Source organism: Phoxinus phoxinus (genome assembly GCF_949152265.1).
Source record: "Phoxinus phoxinus genome assembly, chromosome: 2".
Taxonomy (NCBI): Eukaryota; Metazoa; Chordata; class Actinopteri; order Cypriniformes; family Leuciscidae; genus Phoxinus; species Phoxinus phoxinus.
The window spans coordinates 49,577,245-49,584,799 of NC_136877.1; the positions used below are offsets into that span (position 1 = coordinate 49,577,245).

General features: G+C 39.0%; 1 protein-coding gene and 1 long non-coding RNA gene across 2 annotated transcripts in view; one reads left to right on the forward strand and one right to left on the reverse strand.

The window, feature by feature from the left end:
* Window positions 1-262: 262 nt before the first annotated feature.
* Window positions 263-4,294, reverse strand: LOC306994378. Its single transcript, XR_013796675.1, has 4 exons — window positions 4,163-4,294; window positions 3,535-3,660; window positions 481-654; window positions 263-413 (listed from the first exon to the last, which is right to left on the reverse strand). It is a non-coding gene; the product is annotated as an uncharacterized lncRNA (long non-coding RNA).
* Window positions 4,295-6,379: 2,085 nt separating this feature from the next.
* Window positions 6,380-7,555, forward strand: part of kcnj10a (potassium inwardly rectifying channel subfamily J member 10a) — a 26,314-nt gene continuing 25,138 nt past the window's right edge. Inside the window, exon 1 of the mRNA XM_079601713.1 lies at window positions 6,380-6,955. The gene's annotated coding sequence lies outside the window, so the exon portion shown is untranslated. The remainder of the gene's footprint in view (window positions 6,956-7,555) is intronic.

A 7,555-nucleotide genomic window follows, 5' to 3' on the forward strand; every position in this document is an offset into this window, starting at 1 on the left:
ACACTTCAAAATCTCTTCTTTTGTGCTTCATTGAGAAAGAAAGTTATATAGATAACAGAAAACACATTGGACTTATCGCTGTGTTAACAAGAACCGAGTTTTCTCTATTAGTCAACAATGAAGGGGACATTGACGTTGTTCGTGATGTCAGAGATTGTACATGCTCTCGTTTTTCTCTCAGACACAAATTTGATCTTTGTAGATCAGAGTGAGTTATGTGAGAACATGTTGAGAATCTCCCTCCAGTGTCATGCGTGAAAGCAGCGACATCCGCAAGAGTGAACTTGAAGGACATTATTGTTGTGAGTAACGTGCTCCTCCTGAAACTGGAAATCAGATGAGCTATTTGAGGGGACGTGCCGTTTCATATTAGGTGTAACAAGTTGAGGACAACATGCAGACCTGTCCGTGTCCTGCACGAGAAAGAGGGAACGCAGTTATATTGAGAAAAGCAGAAAGAGATGACTTGAGATAAAATACCTCTAGCGTCTGATTCTTCACGTGATAAATCATCTGGCTGCCTTTTCCTTTCGAACAGTGAGCTGTTTCACAGGCCTTCAGGAAAAAGAAGATACATCTTGACTTCTCCTTGAACTCATAATTAGATGAGTGGACACGTGTCCTCAATAACGTGGAGGAAACTGCAGAACAAACCTAAAAAGACAGATCGTAAATGTGAGATCTTTATAACATCAAGTCAGGCCAGTTTTATTTATATAGAACTTTACAAAATGTACATTGCTTTAAAGCAGCTTTACATAAAAATACTTAAGTGTTAATGTCTGAAATTGATACATACGTATATTAAAGGTGTTTTTTTTACCTTAACTGAACAGCTTCGGAGTCATTGGAATGGTTATATGACTTTTTCGGGTTGAATGGTGGTCGTCTCGCACCCCCCTATCGCCTGTGAGTGGAAAAACACACTTGCAACTTTGGGCCGCCGGCCGCCGCGTCAGGAAGTATCGCGTGATATCAGGTCTCGCGATGTAACAAATTGCTTTACGGCAAAGAAAAATCTGCTAAAATTCTGTCATTATTGCGTTTCCTTACGCTGTTCGAACCCGAATGAAGACGACGGTGTAGAGAATGTCCCGTCTGCTGTGATGTTGTTGATCTACTAGCTCTGGTATCTGAGAGTCGCCAACGAGTTTTTCGACAGTGTTGTCAAATATCTATTCCGAAGCTGTAGGGGGCGCTCTATAGAGAAACCTGCGAGCAAAAAGCGAGAATACAGCGAAGAAATTCCCGAAACTGCATAGCCCTGCTTTAACATACAGCCAACTGATGGCAGCTGAAAATTGGTTATTGAAACGAACAGACTAGATTCTCAGTCATTGTTTTCTGATTGATAAATGGAATTAAAAAGACAACAAACAACAGTCATTAAAGGGGTGGTTGATTATGATTTCACTTTTCTAACTTTAGTTAGTGTGTAATGCTGATAAACAACATCTGCACAGTTACGCCGCTCAAAGTTTAAAGCAAAGAAAGATATTTGCTTTTAAAGAAATTGCTTTTTAAGGACTACAACAAACGACTGATAGGGACTACACGACATTCCTCCCGGGTTAGTGACATCACCAACCCTAAATTTTACATAAACCCCGCCCCCGGAACACGATTTATAGATTATCAAGACAGAATGCTAATCAATGACTATAAGATAACATAAGCTACATAAGCTCAATGTGTGTGTGAGGTAAAAGAACACAAGCTGTTGAAGCTCCGCCCCTGTGCCGGGAGCAGCAGCTCATTTGCATTTAAAGGGACAGACACAAAACGGTGTGTTTTTGCTCACCCTCAAAAAGTGACAATTTTAACATGCTATATAAAAATATCTGTGGGGTATTTTGAGCTAAAACTTCACATACACACTCAGGGGACATCAGAGATATATTTTACATCTTGTGAAAAGTGCACCATACCACCACTTTAAAAAACAAGGCTTTGAATGTGTTAGAGACTCTTAATTAATGAAGAGCATCTTATCAGGGTTCTGTGTGAAGGGATTTAATGTTTCAGTCTTACTTGTGGACTGTGTTACAGCAACATAAATCATAAAAGCTTTCAGCTCATGCATTTGACATGGTCATGATTGGAATGGAATAAAAAACTGTTAGGTTACTCATGTTGTTCCAGGACTGTATGACTTACTTTCTTCAACTGAACAAAAAAGGAAACGTTTTGAAGAACAAAATTCTACTGAAAAACAACAGTTTTATGTGAAGAACAGACGTCATCACTCACTGATAATAAGCTACTGCATTTTGCACAGTTTGCACCTCAATGTTTCACCTCTTTGATCCCAATTCAGGTAAAAAAAGGTGAAATATGAGCAACGCCCCATTTGACATTCAGTCATTCTGGTCCATGATAAACCCTTTAAAAATGTTTCGGTGAAAAGAGGCAGACAAGACCTGATGTGCAATTATCTTGTTTATGACGCACACGCAGGGTGTTCGAATTGCAGAGAATATACTTTTTTTTTTAAACAATATAATTATATATATAGGCCTACTCTGCAATTCGAGCACCCTGCCTCATAAACAAGATAATTGCACACCAGGACTTGTCTGCCTTGTCTGTATGATTTATGTTTAGCAGTACGCAACATGCAACCATAAACATGGCACACCTTACTGGGCTGCATGTATAATTCATGATATTAGTTAGCTATTTTCTCATTTATTTATTCCCCCCCCCAGCATTTTTGTGTAAAAGACTCAAATTTTTCAATGTGGTCAAAAATTTTGTACAAAAAAAAAAAAAGGCAAACAAATGAATTGAATTCGTTCGAAATGCAAATTGCATATGACACATTGCATACATATTGCAGAAATAGTAAGCAGTTTAAACATAGCCCTAGCTGTCCAAGCCCTCTTGATTCTGTGTATACTGGGGATTATTGGTGCAGTGCCGCCCTCTACTGGAGGGATTTATTCTTAGCTCTTTTTCTGAGCTTTTCAATAAAGACCAATTTTGGGAAACTTGTTTCAAGAGGAGAAATCCGAACCAGCCAGGCAGTTGATGCATAACATGTCCATGGGCTTTTAAATACATTTCTTAAGGAAATAATATTTTAGGCGTTGCCACTGCATGTTGTTGTTTTTGCACCATAGCCTACAAGTCATAAAAGCTGCATGAACAATTATAAAATAATTAGCAAAATACTTTTTATTAAAGTATTGCATGTCACACCACAGAGCATGTCCGCTTCCCAAAAGTGTTAATGCCATACCTAATGTCAGATTGCATGAAAAAATATTATCATGCAACATTGAACATTTACCCCCGGTTTCACAGACCAGGTTTACGACTGAAATGCATGTTTGAGCTGTTTTACCTGAAATCAGCTTGATATATATCTTAATATATGTCAGTGTCATTGTTTTGTCTCAAGATTTTTCTAGCATTTTTATAAATCTACTTAAATGTCCTAATTGAACTAAGGTCTAATCCTGGCTTAATCTAAGCCCTGTCTGTGAAGCCAGGCCATAGTCTGAGTTAATATTAAAGGGAATGGACTCCTACCAGTTGGAAGGGTCTCTGTACCGCCACAGGAGGGCTCTAGAGCGCAGCGTTCCCAAGAGACCCGGGAGCTGATCGCAGGAATGGAAGAACACGAGGGAGAATCCTTTGGCTGAACCATGAGGCCAGCTGTGAGTTACAGGAGTTAACAGTCAGAGCACCGATTATTACCCTAATAAAACTTCCCTCAATGATTGTCCGAATAAAACTTCCCTGACTCGGAAGGCATAAAACTTCACCGAGCGGCTCCCTCAGACAGAAGATGGGCACTGCTATCCCTCTTTCTTTGAATAAAAATCCTGAATGAAAGTCCCAACGCTCTGTGTGGGTGTGTGTGTGTGTTAGTGGACTGGACTACAAAAGCATTGAAACTCACTATAAAGTTCAGCTTAGGAGGTATAAACTGAACTGCAGAAAGGGTATGATACTGAATTAAATATCAACGGCTCAGAAGGGGACACTTGAGGGAGAAACAGAGAGAGGGACGGAAGTTGAGTAGGAAAAAAGCAAGTGAACCATGTGTTCAGTAAACAAACGGAGTGTGATGCCAGAGAAAAGGGTCAACAAAGAGAGGGAACAAGGAGAAAAAAGCCTCTTCCGACAGAGCCAAAGGGAGTCCTGACCGACTTACATCACCTCTGCTTCCTTTTGCGCCTCATTCTGTTCTTTTCCATCCATCCTTTCTTCTCTTGTTTATCTACATCCTCTCATTTGCATCTTACATCCCTGACTGGGTGAATTCAGGTTGATTGGGACAATTTTTCTGTCACCTCAATGACAAAAAGTGTTTCAATCAACCCGAGAACACCTTAGGCTTTTTAGGATTTATTTTATTTTATGTAGGCTATAGATTAGGGTAGATGTCATACTTAAGTAATGAGGTCTTTATTTCGTGCATTTGATTCTCAAAATAAATATTGAAACTTACCCAACCTCAGGATCTTTCTGCCCAAAGAAAATCGCGCGCTTTGGCAGATGGGCGGGAACTCGAGATTGATGCGCGTGTGAAAAAGAGACCCGCAATGTCTCGTGCCGTCGCGTGAGGATTAAAGGGGGGGTAAAATACTTAGTTTCAGTCAATCTCATGTTAATCTTGAGTACCTATAGAGTAATAGTGCGTCCTTCATATCTCCAAAAAGTCTTTAGTTTCATCATATTTATAAAATAAAAATACAGCTTTCCGATTCTATCCGGAAAAAGCCGAGGTCCTTGATTCTGGGCGTGGGCGGAGCTATAGAGTCAATCGGGAGCAGCTTGAGCCAGCAGTAACACTGGGTTCTTTGGGAAGCTGAACAAGGTAAACTTTCCCTCACATCCCAAAACACACTTTTTTGGAGACATTCTTGACATCAACCATTCCTATTTAGCGCTGCAGATGATGATTTCCGGTAGTAACGCGTCAATGAGCGCGGTCTTTCTCTCCTCTGGTCGACGTGTGCGTGAACGCGCTTTTCCGAGAGCAATGCTCATATAAGGAGTTCCACTCTGGTCTACGTCATTAGATCTACGATAGAAAAAAACCAGCCGAAACGTGTTGCAACCCGGAAGTATGATTTTCAGCACAGAAATTCTCTGTTATTCGTTCAAAATAACTTTTCAAACTTTGGCCATTATTAGCATGAGAATCCATCTCTTTAACACTGTAAACAACTCTGAATATATGAAACACCATTGTACCCCCCCTTTAATGTGTCTGCTCGTCTATAGGGCACGCAGTAAATTTAACTTCCGCCACAACAAGCTTCAGCACGTTGTCCAGCCTTCAGAAATAACCTTTAGAGTGTAAATAGTTAAATTTAATTAGTTGGTATGACAGCCACTTGTTATTGTTCAGCCTAGTTTTTGGATAGTGACGCCAACAACAAATAGCCTTTCAACATAAATTAAACCGCTACAGAGGTTTTATGTGTGATGGATAACCGTATTTAGAAAAACGTAAAATAAAAATACACATTATTAAATTGTCTGGTAGCCTACCTCAACTTCAAATCAAGCGCGACGCCATTTTTACGTTTTTGCTGACGCGACATTCCCCCCCCCCCCCCCCCCCCCCCCAACAAACAAACAAATAAATTTGTGGCAAAAATTAGTTCGATCTTTAGAAATGTATTTAGTCTATTTTTCCTCCCACAAACGTTGGGTGTGTGTGTGAAAATAAGACCTTATAACCCATTGACCCTATACCATTCAACTTCTATTCTTTACAAACAAATTTTAATTAGAAAGAAATGAATAAATAAATAGGCCTACACCCTATTTCTTCAAAAACGTTTTTAAAAAATAATCTCACATTATGCTTAAATTATGCTAAATAATTAAGTAGGCTACAATTTTAATAGGCCTACATTTTTTGTTGGCTTTTTATTATATTAATTATAGTGTTAGTAATATGTTAGCCTACATAATACAAATAGTAGCTATAGGCCTACTTAATAATTCGTCTTTTAGATTAGATTTTTCTCTGCCCCTTCCAGCGCCTCTTTTCAAAGGTTTGCACCTGTTTTCTGCGCTGTTATTCATGCGGACTTGGATCGACTTCAAAGTCATGTCACTTTAAAAAGTCGCAAATTCCGCTTGGATAAAGAAATAAAGTGGGGGAATAAATCGCCACAGAACAAATTCAACATCCGAGGTCGCATGTATAAATAATGAACGTGTCCTCCGAACAATAGCAACATACAGTTTGTTCATTTCGACATATTTAAATCAAGCAGAAAAGTTGACAAAGGCTGAACAGCGGAGGAGCTCAACAAGGGCTCTATTTACAGACGGAGGAGGAGGAGCGGAGGGCCACTGAATTAATGAATTAAATAGTGCTGAGGCGCTGAAAGTACGTATTTTCATCAACAATGAAAGGCAGGACTGAGACGAGAGGCGAAAGTTTTCAGATAGAGCTGCTAACAAAACTTATTGAGCAGTTCCACTTAAGACTAGACAAGAGATAGAAAGAGAGCGAGGAGGATTGAAAGAGAGAGAGATAGAGAGATAGATAGATAGAGAGAGAGAGAGAGAGAGAGAGAGAGAGAGAGGAGGGCATTACATAATAAATCGGTAACATTCGACCGGGACGAGCACCGACTGACACCTAACTTATTACTAGGGTCGAAACGATTATATATATTTTTTTTTAGCTTGACCGATTGCATGACAGTTTAGGTAGTGCCTTTTTAAAAATAGTGTTAATAGTTTCAAATTTGTTTATTGAATATTAACATGTAGAATTATGAGACCTCCGCAGCTTGTCACTCTCCTGGCGCGGATGATGATGATGATGATGATGTTGTCAGGCACGCGCTTATCTTCATTCTGAACGCCTTCTCAACTTTCGCCTCAAATTATCCTCTGATGTGTCCTGACATCGGAAAACAGGAGTAAACTGTTGCAAATCACAAATAGAGCTCTGCGTTCAAGTCCTCAGTTAAAGGTAAGTGCTGAAGTAAAACCTTGCGAGGCCTAGCGGTTGTGTGCTGAGATTGTTGTTCATCTTTATGAAGCCATAAGCATGCCGTTTATTTGAAATATGTGCAGTTTTGAGCAATCCAACAACATTTCTCTTCCTCAAATAAGGAAAGAGATTGAAGAAGATCCTTGCGAGGTAGACAACTCCACGTGAGACTGTAGAAACAGGTGCACCTCAACAAGATGCATTATGATTATTAAAAACAAATTAGGCCTACTGATAATATCGTTGCAAATAAGAATCAGGGTGAAAATGTAGCCTACAGACATATAACGTGTTATTGAGTTGTTTAGCTGCTGACTGCTTGTTCAAATGTCATTTTACATGTTTAATTTGTCATTTAATTCGCTAAAATTAGACATTTTCTCTTTATATTAGTCAATTGCCTTAGTTTTATTTGAGTTTGTATAACTCTCTTTCAAAGTTCATATTTTTATGCAAAATATATTTACCCTAAAAACAATGTTTCCTGACAAAATGATTTTTCCAAACAAAATTTGACTGTGAAATTTAACTTTGCAAATGACTTTTTTTTTTTTTTTGCCAGGTATTGCTTTTGACAAA